This window comes from Miscanthus floridulus, chromosome 8 (genome assembly GCF_019320115.1).
Source record: "Miscanthus floridulus cultivar M001 chromosome 8, ASM1932011v1, whole genome shotgun sequence".
NCBI lineage: Eukaryota > Viridiplantae > Streptophyta > Magnoliopsida > Poales > Poaceae > Miscanthus > Miscanthus floridulus.
The window spans coordinates 67,480,042-67,505,732 of record NC_089587.1 but is presented as its reverse complement, the minus strand read 5'-3'; the positions used below and the strand labels follow the sequence as shown (position 1 = coordinate 67,505,732).

The 25,691-nt window shown below is 44.2% G+C and overlaps 2 pseudogenes; one reads left to right on the top strand and one right to left on the bottom strand.

The window, feature by feature from the left end:
• The first annotated feature begins 483 nt into the window (after window positions 1-483).
• LOC136472424 (phytolongin Phyl1.1-like) lies at window positions 484-2,300 on the top strand (annotated as a pseudogene).
• A 20,549-nt stretch (window positions 2,301-22,849) lies between these two features.
• Window positions 22,850-25,348, bottom strand: LOC136469291 (uncharacterized; annotated as a pseudogene).
• Between the last annotated feature and the right edge of the window lie 343 nt (window positions 25,349-25,691).

The window sequence follows — 25,691 nt, the reverse complement described above, 5'->3', positions numbered from 1 at the left end:
AGCCTTGTGGAAAAAAATTACTATAATACATGTCCTTATATCGATTCATCATCATCATACCATCTTTTCAAAATGTAATTACCCATGAATCCTGGCCTAATAAATTTCTAGGTCATTAATAAATGAAATAAAAACTCATTTAAATTTATTGTCCACACGCTAGACGACCAATAAACCTAAAACTACCTACATTAGTAGATAATAAGTTGTTGTTAAACTTTATTGCTCACAAAAAAAATCTACATCCCTAATCCGAGCACCTATACATACCTACAAAATGGTCGGTCGCTTTGTACATTCCCATCATCTCTTAAACAACGAGAGAGAGATATGCCCAAACCGCGTGACATTTTTAATTCCATTCTCCCTTTCTTTCGTTCCAATTTAATTCCTAGCTTGTGGTCTTCGCATGGTTGCCCGGTCAATCCAACCCCGTCGCCAACTGAATCCCCCCACCTCCTCTTCCTCCTCCCCACAGCAGGACCAGGCCAAGTCGTCTCCTTTTCCACCACCACGCTCTCGCCTGTTCCTCTCCCCCTCCCTGTCTCCTCCCCCTCCCCCCAGGCCGCTACTCCACCCTCCCCCTCTGCAGATCCCCGCCGGGTATTATTTCTCCGGCTCGCCGCCGTCGTCGGCGCCCCGCCGTGCCATTCCATCCAGGTAATCCAGTCAATTCCCGTGCTTCCGTTCCGTGTCGTTTTACTGTACAGCCTCATTCCGTCGGCCGTGCTGCCAATGGTTGATTCGTCAGGAAAAGGACCGTCTTTTCTTGTATCAATCCTTGTGCGCGATTCTAATTTCGCTAGTTTAGCGGATCAATTGGGCGGAGGCTCACCGCGCCATGTCAATTTGCAGGTCTTGATCCGTGATCCCGCCGGCGTCGTCGGACCTGTGCTCAGCGCCGGCGGTACGAATTGCCATCCGGCGCTATTCGCCTGCTGATTCGGCGGTGCGGGGCGGCTGATCCAGTGGCGAATTTGATGAATTCGCGCCGGTCGAGGTCGGTGAAGCTGGTGTCGGCGCGCGCCAACAGGGCCCTGGAGGTGGACATCGCGGAGGAAGGCGAGGACGCGCGGATGAGCTCCTCCGCCGCCAACACCGTGTACTGCTGTATCGCCAAAGGCCGGAGTGTCATCTATCGGTACAGCAGCAGCAAGGGCGGCGACAGCGGCGGCGACCCACAGGTGGAGGCCACCGCCGCGCTCTGCCTTGAAAGCTCGCCGCCGCACCACCGGCATTACGTCCACACCTCTGGGTGCCGAAGCTACGGCTACCTGATGGCTGACGGCCACACTTTCTTCGCCATCATCGACCCCAGCGTCGGGAGCGCCGGTGCGCTGCAGTTCCTAGAGCGTGTACGGGACGCGTTCCGGAGCAGCGGTGGCGGCGGCAGCAGGAACAACGGATTCCATGAATCTCTGGTGCCGGCGGTCCAGAGACTGGTGGCGTCACTGGAGAAGATGCCCCATGTCGCGTTCGTTCTTGAGGAGGATGGCGCGGGCGCTGGCGACGGTGGCAACGGCTGCACGTCGTCATCGCCATCTAAGGTGCCTCTGCTCGGGAAGAGTGGGAGCAGGAAGGAGAAGCGGCGGTCCAGGGACAAGCTAGCGTCGGCGACAGGGGGACAGCGAGGACGAGCACCACGGGACCAGGGCGGTTAGGATAGACGTGCCAAATGAGGAGGTCGCCGGCGGCATGTCACTGGAGCGCAGCGTGAGCCAGTCCAGGCTGCGGAGGCAGCAGCAGCAGCCGTCACGGTCGCTATGGATGCGCCATGTGAAGGTCATCATCGTCATCGACGCCGTCAGTCTGCCTCGTGCTGTTCGCGGCTTGGCTGGCAGTGTGCAAGGGATTCCAGTGTGTTTCTGGGTGATGAACTGATGATCGATGGGAACCTTTGCATCAGTTGTGTACAGCTTTTGAGGAGCAGAGATTGCTCTGGGTGTGGTGAGGTTTGATATCTTCCTTCGATTCGATTCGATTCTCGGAAGGGTAAATACAAGGCAAGAGAAATGTTGAAGGAGAGATGGAGGGAGAGATCATGTGGTAAAAGATCGGCGAGAATTGGGTGGATGGATAATACAGCCCACCAAGAGATAGAATGTTCAATGATCAGATCATGGAAATGGAGGATCCATGTGTTGAACATGTGCATATGCTTCATCGTCTCTGTACATGAGAATTTGTTTCTAGGATTCTTTTTTTTTTTGTAGGTGCCATGCGTGCGCACGTGTGTGATACTCAGATTCCATTGCAAATAATATTTGCGCAGATGATGATATGATATGCATTTGCTTACAGTATTTGAGTCAATAGGCTTTTTTTTTCATTTGGCCTTCCCTTCCCGTCGATTTATGGTGCTGGATTTGTTGTTTGATATGTGCCCAACTGTGGAGGGTTACGGCAGCCGATTCAAATTGCCTAGTTGGATTCATCACAAGCGGGTACCTGTCTTCTGAACTTTTATCTGAATGGCAGGTTCCATGTAAAGAAAGATGTAGAGATTAGCTCAGAGCAGTTTTGTTGATCGTGTGATGAACTGATGACCATCCCCTCCCCTCCGCTCCAGCAGCATGTATCTGAAGTGCCTGATCGCATCCATCCTTTTCTAGTTCGTCCCAATCGACATGAGACTCACCCTGTGTCAGATGATGTTTAAGCTGGACATGATGGTGCCGGGGTCGAAAGTTTGCCAGCAACATCATGCTGGATGCTGATCAGGTGGCAAGTGGCATAAGATGGTGATCAGGTCCATCGACATTCCAACATGTTAAATCATAGTGAGACACGGAGGCCGCGAAGGCCAAGCCGGCATGCCTCGTGCCTGAACAGACCGAGTTACATTACTCACATGGTATGCTGAAGCTGTTTCAGAAGACAAGGTACTGATGCCGCTGTGGATGCAGCTTTTCAGCTACTGTTTTTTTTTTTTTTGAAACTTTGGTGGCTCTACGGCCTTTCATTACCATAACCAGACTATCACGGTTCCAATGGAAACCATGACGATAACTAGAATCGGAATGGAGATTGGGAAGAGCAAGAACAGGGATTGGGAACAGACGAAGGATTGGTTTCTATACAGAGAGACGTTCAGAGTTCAATCGTCACAGAGCAATCGGTTACAGGCGTTATTTATACGCCGCCTGGCCATCACGGCCGTTACATCCACCGACTCACCACAACACTGATCACCGTCACCCCACTGTTAACGGCCGCCAGCTTCTCCGTTGTCGGACGCCCAATAGTAACCGACCTCCGCTTCCTTGCCTTGCCCTTGCCGCTCCTGACATTGCCCCTCCCTTGAAAGGCAGGTTGTCCCCAAGCTGCATGATTAGGATAGCGGCGGCGCAAATCAGTGGCTTCTTCCCATGTGAGCAGCGTCGGAGCTCGATCAGACCACCTGCACTTGAATCTGAGAAAGAGTCGAAGCACCCTTCCGGACCATCCTATTTGCCAGAAAGTGCAGAGGTTGGAGCTGCTGGTTTGGATCATCAGGCACAGCAGTGATATCATCTTCCACAACAGCTGATGGTGGAATATGGCGCTTGAGCTGTGAAACATGCACCACAGGATGTATCCGACAAGCATCAGGTAGCTCCAATCGATATGCTACAGCTCCAATTCGTTCCAGCACCTTGAATGGCCCATAAAACCTGAAACTCAACTTCTGATTGGACCTTGGAGCTACTAAGGATTGAATATACGGTTGTAACTTCAGATAGACCATGTCCCCAACCGATAGTTCCCTTTCTGAACGGTGTTGATCAGCATACTGTTTCATCCTTTGTTGAGCCCTATGCAACTGGTGCTGAATCACATCCTGAAGTAAATTTCTTTCCAGTAACCACTGATCTAGCTCTGGAGCATGTGCCTGAACCTCATTGGTAATACCAAAGTGCCTGAGAGTGTGGTCATACAATACTTCAAAGGGAGACCGGCCCAATGCTGAGTGGTAGCTAGTATTATACCAGAATTCAGCATGTGGCAACCATTTAGCCCACTGCTTTGGACATGAATGCACGCTGCATCTCAAAAATCCTTCCAGACATTGGTTTAATCTCTCGGTTGGGCCATCTGTTTGTGGATGGTAAGAGGAGCTCATGATAAGCTGAGTATCAGTGAGTCTGAACAGATCTCTCCATACTGCACTTGTGAAAATTTTATCTCTGTCAGAAACTATGCTCTCTGGCAACCCATGCAATTTGTAGACATTGTCCATATAGGCCTGTGCAACTTGTATGGCAGTAAATGGATGAGACAGGGGAATAAAATGGCCATATTTTGTAAACTTATCAATTACCACCATGATGGTGTCAAATCTCTGGGACTTGGGCAAACCCTCTACAAAATTCATGCATACTACTTTCCAAGCTTGTTCTGGAATGGGCAAAGGTTGCAATAAACCTGGTTGCTTCACATGTTCAATTTTTGCTTGCTGGCATATAGAGCATGACTGGATGTTGTGGCAGAACCGTCCGAAATAACATGCTTTCGGAGACGCTCGTCTTCCACTAGACACTAAGCACCTCGAAAGTGAGCTACATCGGACAGTTTCGTCGAGCACACCCCAAGGGAGAACTCGAAACAATCCACGTTTTACATCCAGAATCCAATAATAAGTATAAGCTTACAATACTTAGTCCATTTCATACAACAAGAGTTCTTAAAAATTATTTATTACAATATTAGAGTTCAGAGTGCGATAATTAAACAACGGATTGAAAATAAACATCTAGCGGAAACGATACAAGGATCCATCTGTGCCCACCAGAAGAACCCTACAAACAAGAGTTATTCCTCAAGCTGCACCTGCAACAAGGGTAAAATAAACCATGAGTACACAATGTACTCGCAAGACTTACCCAACTAGTGAGAATAGTTTCCCAACTCTCAAGGATATGATAGGCAATATGGGTTTACTGTTTTCTTTTTGTTTCCAAAAACATTACTAATAGTTCATCCTTATAGTCAGGTTTTATTAGCAGCCATGATTACTTCATTAGCTAACCATTCTATGTAAGCACCTGTTCTACTTTCAAGCAAAGGTTAAGTAATCAGAACCATTTCACCATCTTTCATCTTCTAGTTCTTACTACGGTGCTAGACCATAGCCAAGTCGTACCGTCTCACAAAAACGGCGATTCGCGAACCAATGTATCCTAGCTGGGTACCTCGAAACACACGCCCCGTTTGTACCCCAGGCACAAACAAGACCAACCCATTCCACTCCTGTCATAAGGTCCAGGTCCCCGTCTAAACTTGAACTCCAAGCCCCCACACTTGAGACCCGGTCTCAGTATGGTGCTTAGACCTCCACCTTTTTTCACCTCCAATCAGTCGGTCCGAAAAGAGCTGGGACCCATGACAAGAGCGTAACGAGCCTTTCGCTCCTATAAGCAAGTATGTGCTTAGGATAATAAGTCTGTGACCTGACTGCCATCCACAACAACAGACGGTCCTTAATTGAAACGAACATGGAAATAGTGTAACCAAGCTAAGCTTCGTTGGCCACGAGACACAACCTAGTTACACCCACCAATACCCATACCATATCCCTGCCCTGTCTCTATTTTTTCTTTCATCATTTTATTATGAGTGTAATAATAATCCTCTATTGTGAGCAACGTCAGGTTACTCATGCTACCTGATGACCTAAGCATAGCATCTACTCGAACCTGCACTAGTAAGACTCTTAGGACAGGTGTATCTATGCATGTGGTTTCCAAAAAAAAATTCTGTAACGTAAATGCACAACACATTAATATACGGTGAATTATAAAATAGAGGTTATGCACCGAGGCTTGCCTTGGGCAGGCGTGGTGTCAGCTGAGTCAGTCAGTGGCGGCTCCAGGACCTCCTCCTGCACGAGAATCTCCTCCTCGTACTCCTCGATGATCTCCTCGAACTCAGTGATCGCCGGTGGTCACGATGTCTGCCAACTCGTTCTCTACATGCATAGCGATGATGATGCAACACTTAGCATTCAGGCAACACAACTCTTAAACTAAGAATGCACATACCAAGCTACTAAACTATCTCTAATGACTAAGATACTAAGGCTAACTATCATCTTCATCAAGCAAGGTGTTGGATTCAACTAACAAACACTCAGTTTTTAGCAATTTAAGGGTATATTTTTATTTCTACTAATGATTTAATGTATATTGAAACAAAGAGCATTTAACTACCCTAATGCTTAGTCTATTCTAAGGCTACAAAAATTACTAGTGAGCACATAATAATACAATGAAAGCTACTATAAAATTTTCAGGACTAAAGCTATCACCAATTTACTAATAAAAATTCCTACAATAATTAACTTAATATTATTAAGCATCCTCAAATGATTTAATGGCTCCTAATGTCAACATGTATAAACATGAACTAAATACACCAACCGATAGAGCACAATTTTAGGAACCTAACAAAATTTGTTTCACAATTTTTGGACACCTACATGATTTTATATGATTTACCAAAGATCAGCTCAAAAATTAAATTAGAATACCATTGCTAATTCCTTATGAAAAAGGAAACTAAATCTTCCGCGTGGCCCGCGCGACACAGCGCGCGCGCAGCGGCCCGCTGGTACGGCCCATGCGAGGCCGGCCCGCTCACAAGGCGGCCCGCGGCGGGGGAGTCCCACGCGCGTTGGTGATTTTACAAAAGAGACCTCGAGCTCCTCCCAATTTATAACTAAGTACTAACACTATTTTCTCCTCTCTCAGACCTTCTCACTTAACCCCCTGACTTTTCCCTCATTCACCCGCGTGCAACCCCAGCGACTCAGCGCACGGCAGCGCGGCGGGCAATGACACGGTGTGACCATGCCGGCCACCAAAGGCTCGCGCTGGCCCATCGGTCGGGCCGACCTTCAACTATGGTCCAACACCAAGCAGCAACGCAGGGCGGCGGGACGCGCTAGAGCGAGCTACAACGACGTGCGGTCGTCCTCAGTGGCGACGCAGCGGCCCCGATGATCCAGAGCACCTAAGAACCTAACTGGTTAGCGAGGAAGCATTAGTAGACTACCGTGGACCTAGCCAAGGTGACGGTTAGGGTGGAGGATGGCGGAGCAGGTGTGGCCACGTGCGGCCGAGCCATGTAGCGGCGCACCGTGGTGGCCCAGTCGTGTCAGCAGCGACAGGGAGGCGGTGGCGGTTCCACTGGCGTGCGCAAGGTGGAGAGGGAGACAAGGCGAAACTAGTGGTGCAGGTGAATTGGCTCAGGAGGGACGGTAGGAGGGCTGTCCTCGTCCACGGCCGGACGCGGCCTTATCAGCATGGCAGAGGGAAAATGCCAAATTGGAGCTCGACCGGGTGCCATTCAAGGCGGGGTGGGGTCGGGCAGCAAGAGGACTTGATGGCGGAGACATAGGCACGCGGAATTGAAAGGATATGACCACTCGCTGGTCAATTGCGTGGGGCGCGACTCCGACGGTGGCAGCAGAGAGAGAGAGACGAGACGGATAGGTGGCACAGCACGGCCTCGCCTTGGTGGGACATGCTCGGTGTGACCGGGAAGGCATGCGCGCAGACGCAATGGACAAGCGCCCGCATCCCCGACCGGCCATGGCCCGCGCGGCATAGCGCCATAAATGGCAAGAAGACGGCGAGCACGGCCATGTGCACGTGGTAGTGGTGGCCTCAAATAGGGCCAGCAGCGGCGCAGAGGTGCAGAGAGAAGTGCGGACATGACGGTGAGGTGACGACACTGACAGCGACTGCGTCGCGGCGCGCGGTGGGTCGGCAGTGCAACAGCGCATCGGGACAGCCAACAGCGTCGCACGGCCACGCAAGCAGCAACAGCGGCTCCGCGTGGTAGAGGACAGTGGTGACTAGGCCAGAGGTAGCCGTGGTAGGCCACATGCGGCAGCGCGTGCACACACGAGCGACCAGCGCGGAGACGGTGTGCGCCCGAGTGTGGTGACCGCGTCCACCCGGCCAACCTAAGAACGTGCCGTGCACGCATTTTAAAGCACCTATAACAACTAAATGGTTGCTTCTAGACCTAAACCATCTTCACCATGCTCAAGATGGCATATGAGGCTACCAAACCGAGCTAAAACATAACACCTTTTCTTAACCCGATTTCGCAAAATAATTTGCCAAACATGGCATTGTCTAGCTGTCTATATACTTAAAAATCTTCTAAGTCTATGAGCTGAATTTGATTTCAAGTTCCATTTTTAGGCTATTAGAAATGTTGGCTAGCAATGTTATTTTTCTACAGCAAGTGTTTTATTGTCATCTACAAAGTTCATATTCCAAACTTTATTTAAGCGCCACATATATGTTTCAATAGTATTTTTATTCAATAAAAATTAGTTTTAAATCCCTACTTGATACATATGAGTTATGTAATAGCTTATCATTTAACATTTTTATTGATCATCTGAAGTTACAAAAATATTATCTACACCTTCCATCACATGCATTATCACATAAACATGATGCTCATGACATGGTTTGATAATTTGTTTAGGGCATAGGGTGTTACAGATGTCCTCCTTAACTGACTTCTTCAAACCAGACCAAGTGAACAACTGTCTGATTCTATAATATGTTGCATGAAATCCTGAATGGCCTCCTATACCACTACTATGCAGAGCTTGCATTACATGCTGCTGAGCAAGTGTATTAACTGCCAACCAGATTCTACCCTTATGTCTCACCACTCCATCCTTGAGAGTAAAGGTGCCCACTGACCCATTGGCTTGTTCCAAGTCTTCTAGCAATTTGATAGCTTTTGGATCATCCTGATATCCTTATCTGACCCTATCAAGCCATGCTAGATTAGACACTAATACTGCCAGAACAGAATTGTTCATAATTATTATGATGGCATCTTGATAAGGCATCAACAAGCCTAGGTTTTTCACCCCTTGCTTATAGATAATCTTAAACTACAGATCCATCAGTTTGAGTAGAGCTTTTTGCTGGAGCTTAGTAGCAATCCTTTGTTCAGTGAGATGTAACAAGCTTCTATGGTCAGTTCTGATAATGAACTCTTGATGCTGGAGGTAAGATCTCCATTTATCCACAGCAAGTATTATTGCCATACACTCCTTTTCATATGTTGACAAAGCTTGATTCCTAGCACTGACAAGGCTTACTAAAAAATGCTACTAGGATGACCTTCCTGCATCAGGACAGCCCCAAAGCCCACATCACTAGCATCTGTTTCTAGCACAAATTGCTTCTCAAAATTTGGAATAGCCAGCACAGGAGCATTGACCAAGGCAAGCCTTCAAAGTAAGAAATGCCTCTTCACAAGTACTTGTCCATAGGAAAGGTATAGATTTCTTCAGGGTGTCAGATAAGGGCTTGCTTGATCATACCATAGCTCTTAATAAACTTCCTGTAGTAGCCAGTGAGTCCCAAGAATCCCCTAAGATGCTTCAAATTATGTGATCTTGGCCATTGTGCCATAGCAGATATCTTGGGGGGTTCAGTGGCCACACCCTTCCTAGAAATGCAATGCCCCAAGTACTCAACTTCTGTTTGGGCAAAGAAACACTTAGAGAGCTTGAGGTAGAACTAGTGGCTTCTTAGAATATCAAAGACTTGCCGAAGCAAAACCAAATGTTCTTCAGAGTAGAAGAGTATATGAGTATATCATCCATGAATACCAACACCCCTTTCCTGAGCAAACTGGCAAAAATATAGTTCATGATACTTTGGAATGTTGCTGGTGCATTAGTAAGACCAAATGGCATCACCAAGAATTCATAGAGATCCATTATGTGTCCTAAATGCAGTCTGATGTGTATCTTCTAGATGGATACATAGCTGATGATACCCTGCCCTGAAGTCTAGTTTAGAGAACCATTGTGCTCCTACTAACTCATCAATAAGTTCCTCCACAATGGGCATTGGATGCTTATTTTTTTACTAGTTTGGGCATTTAAATGCCTATAGTCCACACAAAATATCCATATCCCATCCTTTTTTCTTACAAGCAGGATAGGAGAGGCATAAGGACTAGAGCTATGCTTAATGATTCCATTGTCCAACATCTCAGTGAGTTGTTTTTCAATCTCAGTCTTCTAGGGTAGGAGAATATCTAGTAGGCTCTAATGTTAACTGGCTGAGCTCCTAGCAACAAAGGAATGTTATGATCAAATGGCCTTAGGAGGAGGTAAGGCAGTTGGGGTTTTGAAGATATCAGAATACTGCTGAAGCAACTTCTCAACCTTAGGTAACTGAGAACCTTCAGTGACTGTCATCACCACAGAATCAAGATCAGCATTTTTCAGCATCACCAAGCCTGAACTACAAACAATGTGTAACATCATTTTCTATTTAACAGTCCCTTCAAGCCTTGGCTCCCCACAAGCAGCACACTTTTGAGTTTCCTTAGTTAAGCCTTATAAGGTAATCCTCTTGCCATTGAGTGTAAACCTCATCAAGTTCTTGCTCCTAATGCACCCACATGGGACTATGATCCTCAAGCCAGTACTCTCCTAGGATCATGTCAAAACATTTCAGAGGAAGAATACCAACTGAAGATGTAAAGGTTTGTCCCTGAGAACACCACTGCAAATCAGGAATCCTTTGATCACACAGCATGGGACTACCATCTGTAGCAACCAACTGTATAGGTGAACAAGACACTAGTTGGTATCTAAAGTTGTTGAGCCAACTGGGTGCTGATAAAAGTGCCTATACTGCTAGAATCAATGAGAATAAGTATATTCTGCTTGCCAATAGTTACACAAATCCTCATAGTCCTCCTTTTGATCTTGTCTGCAGAATTAGCTTGAGACACAGCAAGAACAATTTCCTCCTCCTCTTCTTCCACTGAGACTGTAGTGCTACCTAGAATCTTCTGGTTCTAGAGCATCCAAGATCTCCTCTAGCACATGTAAGGGAACTTGGGCAGGACACTTATGAGCATGGCTCCATTTAGCTCCACATTTGAAACATAGCCCATTCTTTCTCCTCTTCTCCCTAAGAGCAGCCAATTTATCTTCAGCTTCCTTTGGTTGACCATCACCCTTACTCTTCTTAGATTCTGACCATTTGCTTCTGTCAGAACCTTGTCTTGAACTGTTCTTAGAAAATTCCTTGCTTCCAGCAAACTTGCTCCTAGGCTTGGCTTAGCTCCTCTTCTTGCAAGTAGTGCCAAAGCACTTGCTTGTGTCAACATCTTTGGGCCTATTGAGAGTTATGACTAGAACAAATTTCCTCCTTAAGCCTAGCAACAAACCTTGTCACAAAGTATGTATCATCGTAGTTGCTATTGTACAACAGAATACCCTGAGCCAATTTCTCAAACTTTGCTTGATAATCATCCACTGACCTAGATTGTTTCAACACCTCAAACTTCTTGAGCAAGAGCTGATACTGGTTCTTGTCAAATCTATTCATCACCAGGTCACATAACTGAGCCCAGTCCGCAATTCTCCCATTCATCTAAACTATTTGCAACCAAGTCTTGGCCACCCCAACAAAATTCAGCAGCAGCAAATCTCATCTTCAGGGTAGGATGCATAGCATAGAGCTCGAAGAACATCTCACATTCATTTCACCATGCATGTGGAAAATCACCATCAAACTTTGGAAATCCAACTTGGTGAAAGGTGGAGAACGAAAATTTGCATGTATAATTTCATCAAAGGTGGGGGTTTCGATAGGATGTGGGATTGAATGTGTACCCTTATTCTTGTCCTACGACCGAGGTCCGAGGAGCCCGCCATAGTCCTCGCCATGGCCCTTGGCCCGCTCCCCATCCAACGCAGGTGAGCACGTGGACGATTGTTGATGGTAGTTAATAACCAATATAAACCATCAATTAAACTTGCATAAGGGCATAAATATAATCAGCAATGAAGGTTTAGTGGTTTAAACTAATAAATTCTACAAGTTTTGGTGAATCTATGTGTCCAGCAGGGTTTAATCAGAAAGCCGCCAAGGAGGACCTAATCGTCAAAGGAAAATACGAAGTTCCACCGCGGTACCTACGTGGGAAGACTCTAGAAGGGTCTAGAAGCCACATCACCAAAGCAGAGGGCCGACCCCCTGACAGGTGGGGCTGCTCGGCCCATGTGGACCCTACCTATCAGCCTCGTCGCTATGTCGATTTCCCACCGCCTTTGAGGATGTATCTAAGCCATTGCTTAAGTCGGTTTGATCCAAGTGCTCACGTTGGACCCTCAGGGCTATATAATCCAGCCCCTGCTTCTCCCCCCGGCATAACCTAAGTCATCAAGTCATTTGAGAAGATAGAAACCCTAATCTCCTCAGAGCTCCTCCTCCATAGCATAGCTAGTTAGGATAGATCTAGAGGGAGGACAAGCAGGACTTTGTTTGGATTCCTGGTCTTGTCAAGAGCGTGGTTCGGTATAAACTTTGTACCCCTCTCTCTCTCTTGTTTCTCTATTATTTTTATATGCTAGTTACAATTGTTATGACAATCTCAATGTTCATCTTATTCATGTTCTTCGTTATGATGTTCAACGTCTACTTTGATTATATACTTAGTATAGCTAGTTTATCATTATGTTTATGCACAAGTTCGTATAGCGCTCACTCTAAAGTACACAGGGTGGGTGGTCGACATTGTGTAAGCGTGGTGCTTATACATTGTTTACCTGCGGATACACCATATATTCTGGGTCATGTGGTAGATCACGGATGTGACACTCCCGTTGAGTCCTTTGTAGTCCACTTCCCGAATATAGGTGCACGTAGGGTCCGACTACGAAGGTAGAACGAGCTCTGCCCTCAATCTTCCTTAGTAGTATCCCTTATGTGTAGATATGATGATGATTATAGCCATAATTACTAGGTGTAATTGCACTAATCAAATGTATGCTTTGACTTATAATTAAGAATGACTTAGGAATTATTCCTCTAATATTCTACCTGACCATGCTAACGCTATAGAAAGGAGTGCTCTGAGTGATTTATCATTATTATTACTTATCATTTATACATATCTTATCATATGGTTTATCCCTGTTGTGAGTAGAGTAATGGCTATGGTTTATTTCTCCTTCAATAGTATAAGTTATCAATACATGTCCATGCTAGACCTTCTCTAGTGGTAAAAAATATAAATAACGATACCTAGAATACTCTCGGGTAAAATGCTACAATGGTATATTATCTGTACGCTTGCGGATACTTTTCATTCATAGATTTATATATATTCTCTCTAGTCACATAATTACTAAAGAACTGCTTAGTGTTATTCTAGTAGTAATACTATGTAGTACGAACACATATCTCTGGCATCATCACTAGGGATGACAACCTAGTAAAGTTAGGGGATATATGTTTATAATAGGTGGCTAAGTACTCAAACAAGTGACATGTTAATAAACACCAACAACGATCCGGGAGCCGCGTTGAGGTCCATGTTCCCCAACGGTGGTGTATGATGGATCGGAGGTGGAGGCGGTGGCGGCACGGTAGTCGTCAGCCGCGCCTCGATCGAATCAACGCGCGACGCCGCGAGCTCCACCCGCTTGGTCACCGCGTCCAGGGCTGTAGACGTGCCCCGCGCCTTCTCACGCAATTCGTCGAACGCCGTGCCTGCGGTCGCCTGCCATGTCCCGATGGTGTCCAGCGAATCCATGGTACTCTGCAACATCTTCTGGAAGCCCGTGAACTGCTTCATCATCTCGCCGAGCTGGGACGAGAGGTCCTCCACCGACTGGGCCAAGTTCTTCTGGAACTTTGATGGTCCCCGCTTCGGCGCCAGCCTCGCGATCACCTCCGACTTCGCTGGAACTCAGCGATGAGCACCGATCCGTTCAACCTCGGCTCGGAATCAGGCGTCGCACGAATCAATCACTGAGGTGACGAAACGGCGATGCTTGCTGACGGGGATTACGAACACGATTCCGGCGACTCGATCAACGGCTTTGATACCAGTTGTCACGGTTCCAATGGAAACCGTGACGATAACTAGAATCGGAATGGAGATTGGGAAGAGCAAGAACAGGGATTGGGAACAGACGAAGGATTGGTTTCTATTCAGAGAGAAGTTCAGAGTTCAATCGTTACAGAGCAATCGGTTACAGGCGTTATTTATACGCCGCCTGGCCATCACGGCCGTTACATCCACCGACTCACCACAACACTAATCACCGTCACCCCACGTTAACGGCCGCCAGCTTCTCCGTTGTCGGACGCCCAATAGTAACCGACCTCCGCTTCCTTGCCTTGCCCTTGCCGCTCCTGACACAGACTTGGCTAAATCGCGGATCACTTGCACATTTACAGAAACCGGGAGGGGTCCCGTCCATGTACATGACTGTCCCGGGTCCCAAGCTAAGCTCAAATTTGCAAGCTCGTACGCAGACGAGTCAGTACAACGTGGAATAAGAGAAACACCTAAGCACACAAACTGATTAGCTAACAAGCTACGGATGCGGCTGAAGATCTTGCCGCTGGGTGCACGGTCATGGGAATCAGACGTGATCGCCTCCTTCAGAATACTCGAGTCCACCTCCAGTAGCACGTGAGAGATGCCATGCATTTCTGCAGTCTCCAGAAGTCGAGAGCCTTGAGGCAGCTGATCGCTTCCGCCATCAGTGCGTCCTGAAGCTGGCCAGCATTGCCCGCCCCTGCCAACACGTGATAATCTCTGATAATGAAACCCCAGGCACCCTTCTTCGTTGCCTGAACATACGCGCTGTCAGTGTTTATCTTCAGAAAACCTTGAGGTGGATTCGACCATCTAGGCTTCGGCCCGGCAGCAGGTTTCAGCTTATGTGCTGGCGATTTCAGCAGGTCAACCGTCTCTAGGACAGATTGACAGATTGTATGCTCGTTCTGAATTGGATCACCAGCATTTACTTCGTTGCGCGCGTCCCACCACTAACCACTTCCACAGCAGAATTCTCACTTTGCAAGACAGCAACTGCTGGCGACGGCAAGGCTGAGAGTGTCAACACATGACATTCGGCACGCTCTTGGGCCTTCTTCAGGTGTGGTGGACAGGCAGGGTCCAAGATCAGTGCGCGCGCTCCAGGCCCAACAAGAACCCCACAACACTCGCATCGGTGGCCCAGCATGGCCGCATGGGTCAATGCATTTTGAAGATGGGCTAACTCAGATTACCTGTACCGGCCCATTATCGGTGAATGGTGATGGCCATCCACCATGGTCGTGGGCTTATTTCAACCGAGAGGTCCGAGAAGGCAGCTTGTCCCTGGTACTGTTTGCCGAGCAGCGTCACGCGTCAGTGTGACAATTCCTGTCCAAAGATGTCTGTCACCTGGCCCTCGCTCACCACGTGGGATTAGAATGGGCCTTCGTTGTTCGTTCCCGCAAAGGACCTTGCATTATTCACATATCAGCAACAAGAGTGCAGGTTCGCAATTGAACGAAAGACCAAGGCACACTTCTGGACCTCCTCTTGCTGGCAGGATGGCGGGCGTTTGGTTCCTGAGATGAGATAATCTTTCGTTATCTTGTTTTTTTCTTTTTCTTGAAAGGATCAGGAGGGGCAAGGAGCCCCCTACTGGAAGCTTATATATTAAAAAAAACAAATCCAAGTACAAAATTACAGTAATGAGCAGGGAATCCGTCGTTATCTTGTTCTTTAGTATTTTTTATTTGATGAGTTGATTTATAATCACCCCATTTCTCACAAGCTACTAATTTGTACTAGTACGAGGCACAAATCAGTTTACTAAATTTGAGAAATAATAAATTTATAATGCATCATCTCATCTAATATTGGTTCATTTTCAAACCTAATACTCAAACTGTTGTTGGTTCTTTGTAAGTGTAAACTGACTGACAGCTTTCTTTTATGTACATATAAAAGGCAGATTCTTTTATCTGTGGAAACAGCTACACAATTTCAGTGTAAGAAATCTGCCTTTTATATGTACATCTCGATAGTTCATTGATTTCATCAAAACGACTTATAATTGCAGCATATGATTCCATCTCGATAGTGTCTCTATACTGTCTATAGTTCATTGATGGCAGCCAAAACGAGGCTGAAGTATTCTTGGTCAGAGGAGGACATAATTAATCAATTAATTAACTGAATGAAGCAAACATCATTCTGTATTCCAAGCCACCACTAATCCAATCGGTTGGATTATTAGTTAGTCCTGATGTGATGTGATGTGGGTCATCAGCCTGTTCGCTTGTTGGTTTCAGCCAGCCCAAATCAGTCAGCCAACAGTGTTTTTCTCTCACAACGAACCAGCACCAGCCAGCCCAAATCAGCTTAGAAACCAACTAGCGAACTGGCCGCATAAATCAACGTCACATGTGATGTGTACGATGAGATCTCTTAATCTTAAAGATTATTACTTGATCCACATGCGGATCATCATGCATGCTAGTATTTTCCATAATGTTGCTAGAATCAGACGCCAAATCGTAGTGTAGTGGTAAAAGATTTCTTCACGCTTTTAATAACTTGCCGTACACTAAAAAATATATTCCTTTCATTCTATATTATAAGTCGTTTTGATTTTTCTAGATATACATATTTTTAACTATGTATCATATATATATATATATATATATATATATATATATAAGTATAATAAAGACTATATATATTATTATTTATTATAATTTAGAACAAAGTAGTACTCCACGGTAGTTGGGATATTCGTCGTCACAATAGTTCTTGTATAGCATGTTCAGAGCATAGCCCGTTTGTCCATTCATGCTTTTTGTCCGGCCGAGACAGAGAGTTGTTGGTGCATGCTATGCAGAAAAGCTCGCAGAAAATGACATGCACATGAACTGTGGCCGGTTATTATTTATGGTTTGGTTGTCACTTGTCTGCATGCAGCTTTTCAGTTCAGAGGAGAAAGCTGAAGAATGCCAATTCGGATCCAGGTCCTAGTAGAATTCTTATTTTTCTTATTCTTTACCGATGATTAGAGCATAGGTGAAAGCCCTTTGGTTTTAGCTAATTGATGTAACTTATCGGACTAACCATTTGTCTAAGTGTGAAGATAAGCAAAGGTGGTCCAAGCCAAGTAATGGAGCTACAAGGTGATGATCAAGGTGTTGGTGATGACCAAAAGAAGATGATCAAGCTCCTATTTGAAAAAGAAGAAAGAGAAAAACAAAAATGGGCTTAAGGCAAAGGTGTAGCCTATAGGGCCATTTTTGTTTTGTCACTCAAGACATCATAGAGGGTGTGAGTAGGATCGATAGCCGTACTATGAAGATGGGAGAAATCATAGTTGATGCGGTTGTCAGGTGCCATTAGGTGATCTAACTCTATTGCATTTGCATTGGAACGTAATGAGCTAATTTACCCCCTAGAGCTGAGAAACGCTACTCCCACTCATTTCTCTTGATTGTTGATCATCTAAGTGAGTTGGGAGAGCATCCAAGTGCATTTGTATCGCATTGGCGCATCTAGTGGCACTTGTGGTTGCATCGGCTATGGTTTCTCTTGTTACTCTTGGTGGTTGCCGCCATCTAGACGGCTTGGAGCAGCTTTGTGGTGATTGGCATGAGACGGAGCTTGTTCGTGGTCATCCCTATCGTGATTGTGAGGGGTTCTTGACCTTTTCCCGGCGGAGAGCCAAAAGGTACTCTAGTGGATTACTCGTGTCATTGAGTTACCCTCACTTGTGGGTAGGTTCTTGCGGCGCCCTAGTGTAGGGCTTGGCATGGTGCCAATTAGCTCGCAAACCAACAAGTGAACGGTTGACACAACGGGGAGTAGCGTAACGACAAGCACGTGAACCTCGGGATAAAAATCGTGTGTCTTTTCTCCCTTGAATTTCACTTGGATGTCATTGATGGATTGACTGATCATCTCTCTTGCCACGACGGTATAATCACTTCACTCTCTCTTGTGTTTACTTGATTTTTGTCATTGATTTTTGTCTGTAAATCCTCCATTACTGGATGAATTGGAGATTGCTTGCTTGCTTCCTCTTTCTTCATTCAAAATTTTTTAGGGACTTTCTTCATTCAGGTGTGACGGGGTGTGGTGGACTAGACAGGCAGGGTCCAAGGATCGGTGAGTGTAAAAATTGGGGGGGGGGGGGGGGGGGGGGGGGGGGGGGGGGGGGGAATCCAATTTACCTCCTCTAACTTTTGCAAAATTGTGCCTTTCCTCCCTCAATTCTAAAACCAGACATAGTTCCTCCCTCATCTCCGAAGACGGGACACTTGACCTCCAAGGTTATGTTCTCTCGATGGTTTTTCTTTTTTTTTCTTTTATGTTTATTTTGGCTAAATATTAAAAAATCATAGTAATCATAGAAAAATCATAAAATGAAAAATCCAATTGTGTTGGACTCGACATGAGTAGATCTACACAGTGAACATATGATATGTTGTGCTTTAGTACAAAATTTTTGCTACAATTTTAGATCTATGTTTTTCTGTAATTAATTCATAGCTGCAGTTTCTCTAGTCTAATTGTGGTCAATTTTTTTTGGTGGATTAAGCATTGCAATCTTGAGGTGTAGTAAAAATTTCATGCTCATTGGATCATATATAACTGAGTTATAGATTTATCTATGTTTATCTATTGATTTATCTAGATAAAACTATAACTCGGCCATACATCATCCAATGAGCATGAAATTTTTGCTACATCTCAGGAATTCAATGATCATCCCACCATAAAAGTTTCGCCATAGTTGGACCACAGAAACTGCTGCTATGAATTAATTACAGAAAAAATAGATCTAAAATTATAGCAAAAATTTTGTACTAAAGCGTAACATATCATATGTTCACTATGTAGATATATTCATGTGGAGTCCAACATAATTGGATTTTCCATTTTATAATTTTTTTATGATTTACTATGCTTTTTCAAAGATTCGGCCGAAATAAACATAAAAGAAAAAAAAGAAAAAAAACCATCAAGAGAAACAACCTTTGAGGTCACGTGTCCGGTTTTGGGAGATGAGGGAGGAACTATGTCTGATTTTAGAATTGAGGGAGGAAAATCAGAGTTTTGCGAAAGTTGGGAGGGCAAAGTGGACTTTTTCCTAAAAATTGGACATGGTCGAGCGAGTGGAGTCCAAGATCAGTGCGCTCCAGGGCCGACAATAATCCCACAACACTCGCATCGGTGGCCCGGCATGGGTCAATGCACTTTTCAGGTGGGCCAAGTCACCACTCAGCAGGTGGGATTAGAATGGGCCTTCGTTGTTCGTTCCTTGCAAATTAAAGGACCTTGCACTCTTCACATCAGCAACAAGAGTGCAGGTTCGCAATTGAAAGGCCAAGGCAGGATGGCGCCATGGCGGAGTTTTGATTCGTGGGATGAGATAGTCCATTATTATCTTGTTCTTTAATTTTTTTTGAGTTGATTTGTTCCCATAAGCTAATAATTAGTACTATTACGAGGCACAAAGTCAGTTTACTAAATTTGATAAATATAAATGAATTTAGTAAAATTGCAGCATATTTCTGAGATTTATGACTTATGGAGTCACAAATTGCAGCATATTTCTCAAATTGCAGCATAATCACATAAGTCAGTTTATAAAATTGTTCTCTATCTGTGGAAACTGCTACACAAAATTTCAGTGTATAGTTGTAACTAAATTGCAGCATATGTGATTCCATCTCGATAGTGTCTCTCTACTGGCTAGTCCATTGATGGCAACCAAAAAGAGGCTGAAGTATTCTTGGTCAGAGGAGGGCATAATTAATTAATGGTCTCGTTCGCTTCGCTGAAAAAACAAGTCGAAACACTGTTCCGACTGATTTGTTGTGAGAGAAAAACACTATTCCGGCTAAAAAAACAAGCTGAAAAAGACGGATTATAACTTTATAAGAGAAGCGAATAGAGCTAATGAAGCAAACATTATACAGTATCCAACCCACCAGTAATCCAATCGGTTGGATTATTAGTTAGTCGTGATGTGATGTGATGTGGGTTATGAATCAACGTCACATGTGATGTGTACGATAAGATCTCTTAATCTTAAAGATTACTTAGATACACATGCGGCCGTTCATCATCCATGCTAGTATTTGCTAGAATCAAACGCCAAGTCGTAGTGGGGTACTGGTAAAGATTTCTTCACGTTTTTAATTAATAACTAGCCATACACTAAAAATATATACTTCTTTTCATTCTGCATTATAAATTGTTTTGATTTTTCTAGATATACAAAGTTAATTTTTGCTATATATATTTTATACATAATGTATATCTAAATATATAATAAAAACTATATATATTGTCTATTATAATTTTAAAACAGAGGTAGTACTCCCGGTAGTTGGGATATTCGTCGTCATATGGACACAATAGTTCTTATATAGCATGTGCAGAGCATATAGCCCGTTTGTCCGTTCATGCTTTTTGTCCGGCCGAGACAGAGTTGTTGGTGCATGCTACGCAGAAAATGACATGCACATGAACTGTGCTGGTTTATGGTTTGGTTGTCACTTGTCTGCATGCAGCTTTTCAGTTCAGAGGTGAGAAAGCTGAAGAATGCCCATTCGGATCCAGGTCCTCGTAGAATTCTTTATTTTTGTGCGAGGAGAAGAGCAGCATGGTTATGTTCCATAAACAACCCACATTTTAACAGAGAACGCCAAATGCGCGTGGTTATATAGTCCAGTAGAAACAGTAAATTTGAACAGAAACAACGTCCTAAATAACTTGAGGGCTGGAAGGAGCAAATAAAAAATCCCTGAATATAGTGGGGAAAAAACAACGCTAACACCAAGCTGATTGATTATGGAAGGGCGTGGCCAGTGACCGACGTCCGAACGCTAGCCTTTTTTTCCGCCTCTCGTTTAGGTACAATCGTAGTATCTGTTCATGAATAGACACATACCAACACCACACACACCACACTCACACCCCACACCACACACACCACTCACACTCCACGTACAAACAGATCCTATAACTATACCTAGATTTCAAGATCGCGTGTTTGAACACCCGTGCCGCTGCGCCTGCCTCAGCATGCTGCACCCGCGCCGCTGCGCCTGCCCGCCCACGCCTCACCTGTTGCACCCGCCCACTGTCTGCTGTGCTTGCCAGCCCACGCTAGCTGATGCTGCATGCCCACTTGCTGCATGCTGTCGCTTGCCCGCGCATGCACGTGGGGACCACCTTCACCTGCCCTCGCTTCCCATGTCTGACACTGAGGCGGCAGAAGGCGAGACGGGAGATGCAACATCTGATCTAGTTTAAAAATATCCAGATGCATGCAACAATTGCAACGTACATCTAAAGACAATGAAACATGTGTATGAAACACTTGCAAAAACACCTAAAAAATATTTGAAACCATTGCAAAACATACGCAACATCCAGATAAAACACTTGCAATATATGTGTGAAAACATATGCACCATCCAGATAAACACACTTGCAACATACGTCGGTAAAAAAAATGAAACATTGAGAAGAGAAGCTTGCAACATATGTGTACAACCGTTGCAACATATGCAACATCCCGATCTACTTTTGCAACATCTATTTGAAACACTTGCAACATACCTCTGAAACATTTGAAACACTTGAAATGTACGCTTGCAATATGTGTTTTTCACCCTTCTTCTGTGCAACACAGAGCAGAGCAGGGAACGGCCGGTTCCGACCACTAGCGGCTGAGAATAGTGGCGCGACCTGGCAGTGGTCAGCTGCGCCCACGCTGGCTAGCGACAGCCCCCTCTCGTGGCACATGGCCTGGGTGCGGCGGAGGACGGAGCATGACATGGCGCGGCGGGAATGGACTGGAAATAGAGTCGGGGCGGCTAATAACACCAGCAACCTTTACAAATAGATTTGTAGAGACAACTCATTTAGAAATCATTCGTAGGGGCGGCTTAATATAGAACCGTCCCTTAAAAAAAAGAGGCATTGTTACAAATTCTTTAGTGTGGCAGGCTAGCTAGTAGCTCTGAACATACTTAAAGGCAAAAGCAGTTGGATCTGCAGTAACAACACAGTACCAGTACGTACGTACGTCTCTCTCACATATATACTGTGGCACGAGGACAGGGCAGATCAGCGTATTAGATGATGATGGACACGGATGACTGCTTGTTGGACCGGCCGATCCGTCCATGCTGACGAACTACTCCTTCCTACTAGCTCATGTAGGAGTATAAAGACGATGCAGGTTTGTTAGTATAAAGATCGATGCAGGTTGTTAGTAGTTGAAGCGTTTGGTGTACTCCATCGTCTCTTCAAGTCCATACAGTCTATGTATGCACTGTGTGGCCGACGTACGGTGCCATCGCCAACGTCGCTATACATCAAATGCATGCATTATTTGTTGCTGCTTTTTCTTCTGATCACTTGCGTTATTGGTGAGTCACACGAGAAAAACCGAATCGCTTGCTACTTAGCTATACGTACGTGCCGTTACATCCCCGTTCTCATGACAGCACTAGTACGATGACTCTTCCGAAGCTAGTTTTTGAAAGCTCTAATTCATCAACAAAAAAAAAATATACCTGCCCACGCTTTTAACAGTTTATCCAGATTGTAGCAATCTCAACAATCTATCTCCTCCAATTTTTACCATCTTTTTTAAGTGAACAGACAGGACATGCCGTTTGTATTAAATAAATAGAGGTAATTGGGCTAAGCCTAGAAGTCCAACAAAATAACAAAGAAGGACAAGACAAAAAACAATCATGTACTCTCAAAGCAGAAAATTTTAGAGCTAGCGCCTTCGACCTCTTGGCCAGTGGCGTAGCTAGGATTTGTAGCTATGGTGGTCCAGTGTCTAAATTTTTTAACCGCTATAAATTTAACTTATCAGTACACAAGTATATGAATTACAAAATACAATTAAAGGAAAAAGGACATATAGAGTTCTTAAAATAGACGAGTATAGCTTTCTTAACGTAGAATTGATCGAAATATTACATACCTATAATAGTTGAAGAAGAATATGTCACTACTTCTTATTCTTCTTGTCAGGCCTTCGCCTTCTAATAGCCATGAAAGTGTTGATGATCTCTTCTTCACTCAATTGTAAGAACATATCCCGCTCAATAAAAGTCACTAGACAATCATCGAGAAGGCTATCACCCATCTTATTTCTCAACTTATTCTTGATAAAGGTCATTGCAGAAAATATTCTTTCAACACTTGCAGTAGCCACCGGTAGAAGCAATACCAATTTGATAAGTAAATAGACCCAATGATAAACTTTATCCCTCTTTGTTTCAACAAGTTTTACTGAGAGGTCAACAAGATTGTTTAGGCCTTTGAACATTTCATCTTTCCTCATGTCATCAATAAAAGTTTCAAGTTGCAGATCGAGTCTTAGCAAGTCTGAGCTTGAAAAATCATTAGGGTAAAATTTAGCAAGTCTATGTACCTTGTTTGCATCAAAAGAAGCGAAGGAATCTACTGGATTCAAAGCAGCCATACAAGTAAGCAACTCCATATTTACCTCATCAAACCGACTGTCAAGCTCTTGACTAATTTTATCAATGACTCCAATATATACTTCTCTTCTAAAGTGATCATCATTTGTTTGGTCCTGAGCAAAACGTGCTGATCTTCCATATGGCACATAATTATGTTCCATTCCAGGAACTTGAATACCATATTTGTTGCAAAATATTGTAACCCTTTGAAAAAATGAAACCCACCCTTCAGACCTCATTTGTTGCATTTTACTCTTTGCCAAACGGACAAGTGACATTGCATTAAGGATATCTTGGTCTTTTCTTTGCAAACACTCAGACAATTCATTTGTATGTCCAAGAATATCAAGCATCAAATGAGCACTGAAAATGAAATCAAATGACTCAAACACTCCAACCATAGTATGTATTTTTGGCCATTCACCCCTTTGTGAAGTATCTCGTCCAAGAGCTATGAGTACATCGCGAATTGTGGGATACATAGCAATCATGTTGACCACAGTTTTATAATGAGAACCCCATCGAGTGTCACCAGGTCTAGGCAGTCCCATCTCTTGATTTAACCCACTTCCAGATTCTAGTATACGACACTCAAGTGCTTTCATGACATTGGCATATTGGTGATGTCGAAGCATGCCATGACGCTTACAAGAGCTACCAACAATATTTAGCAAGAGGGATACTCGATCAAAAAACCACACACAATCATCATTGTCTTTGGCAACAGCAACAAGAACCAATTGGAGTTGATGTGCAAAACAGTGAACATAATAAACAGAGGGTGATTCTTTCATAATCAAGGTTTTCAGCCCTTTAATCTCTCCTTTCATGTTACTAGCCCCATCATAGCCTTGACCACGGATTTGAGTTATAGTCAAACCATGACTAACTAGTAAAGATTGAATTGCTTCCTTAAGTGATGAAGAAGTAGTATCATCTACATGAACAATTCCAAGAAACCGCTCACATGGCCTTCCTGATTTATCAACATAACGCAAGCAAAGGGCTAGTTGTTCTTTATGAGAGACATCACTAGACTCATCAGCTAAAATTGTATAGTGATCATCCCCAATTTCCTTAATGATTTGATCTCTAGTCTCCATTGCACAACATTGAATAATTTCTTTTTGTATGTCTGGGCTAGTTAATGTGCAATTACCTGGAGCATTCTTCAAAACAAACTTGTCGACCTCTTCATTATTTGCTGCAAGCCACTTCAAAAGCTCAATGAAGTTCCCTCTGTTGCTAGACTCTTCACTTTCATCATGCCCACAGAATGCTAATCCTTGCTGCAAAAGAAATCTCAAACATCTAAGTGAATAAGTCAACCTAATCTTGTAGAGACGGCGCTCCTCATTATCCACCTTCACAATTTTATCATCAATTGCTCCATGGGGAGTCATAAATAAGTTATATCTTTCTTGAGCTGCGTTGTGAGCACTTGTTACACTTCCCACATGTAAATCAAGTGCGTCATTTCTATTCCAATTTCTCCAACCACCTTCAACAAATGCAGATTTCTTACTTTTCTCCTTTCCAAACAAGTAGCACACAAAGCAAAATGCTGCTTCCTTCTTGACACTGTATTCAATCCATGGATATTTATAAAACCACATAGGATTGAATTGTCGATCCCTATTTCCAATTTTTCTACTTTCAAATTGATGTGCATAAGGTTGGAATGGACCTTTAATAATATATGATCATCGAACTGCATCTTGATCATTGACTGGATAATTTGCAATGGGTTGTCTTTCTCCCGGATCAAGTGGAAGCCGACTGATATCATAAATAGGTTCTTTTTGGGCAACTGGAGGTGGATTTGGAGGCATTGGAGTTGGAGTTATATTTTCTTCAATCACTCTATTTTGATCTGGATCATCTTCTTGTTCAGACATTGGAGTTCGAGTTACATTTTCTTCAATCACTCTATCTTGATCCACAGAAGGAGATTGAGAACAAGCCTTCTTCTTTGATTCATATTTCTGGAAAAGAGAGGCAATATCACCACTCCTCTTCATTTTTAACAAATCTGCATGAGAATTATATGACGTTTCAATTTACCAAACCAATAATCCAATGCCGTAAAAAACATATAATTAAAATTAAATCAGTTTTATATACCCATACCCTGTGCACTTTTGCTGTTCCTGGCTTGCCAATTGCAGAAACGTGGATCCTCCGAATCTCCGATCCTGGCTGAAAGAAAAAGAAGCAGAAAGAAAAAGGAGAAACGTGAGTACAGAGTAGGGCTTTGGCTTAGCAAATAGCAATTGAGTCTTCGTCTTAGATTTTTGATGTACGTACGTACCTGATCCTATGGCTGGGTTGCTGCTGCTCACGGAGTCACTGGCAGCGTTTGTC